Here is a 398-nt window from a genome sequence, read left to right on the forward strand (position 1 = left end):
CACAGCATTAATGAGACGAGTGAAAGAACTTCTAAGATTGATGGAAGGAAAGGAAGCAATTGAACTTCAGATAGGAAATCTGGATTGAAAGCGTGCAACAGGGTGGGGCCCTATCAAAGGTATGTTCAAGGAGTAGGGGGTGTTAAACTGGGTGTCAGGTTAAATCTGCTGCCAATAAAAGACAGAAACGGTGGTCTCTTCAATGGGTTTCCATAAACAGAGACATGGAAAATATTGGTCCAAAATGGAGTACCGCCTCCACATCGGAGCAACACTACAGCAATTTATTCCTTGTGTGCATCGACTAGCAATTGTTGAAGACAAATGTTGACAGCATTGTCTTCACAGGTATCGGAGTCAGGAGGGTGCGAAAGCCATAGATACAGACCCCCCCCCCC

At 45.2% G+C, this 398-nt stretch overlaps 1 protein-coding gene across 1 annotated transcript in view; it reads left to right on the plus strand.

The window, feature by feature from the left end:
• Positions 1-398, plus strand: part of LOC106869422 (radial spoke head 10 homolog B) — an 18210-nt gene that overhangs the window by 2557 nt on the left and 15255 nt on the right. The gene's annotated exons all lie outside the window — the stretch shown is intronic.

The sequence above is a fragment of the Octopus bimaculoides genome, chromosome 19, assembly GCF_001194135.2.
Source record: "Octopus bimaculoides isolate UCB-OBI-ISO-001 chromosome 19, ASM119413v2, whole genome shotgun sequence".
Lineage (NCBI taxonomy): Eukaryota > Metazoa > Mollusca > Cephalopoda > Octopoda > Octopodidae > Octopus > Octopus bimaculoides.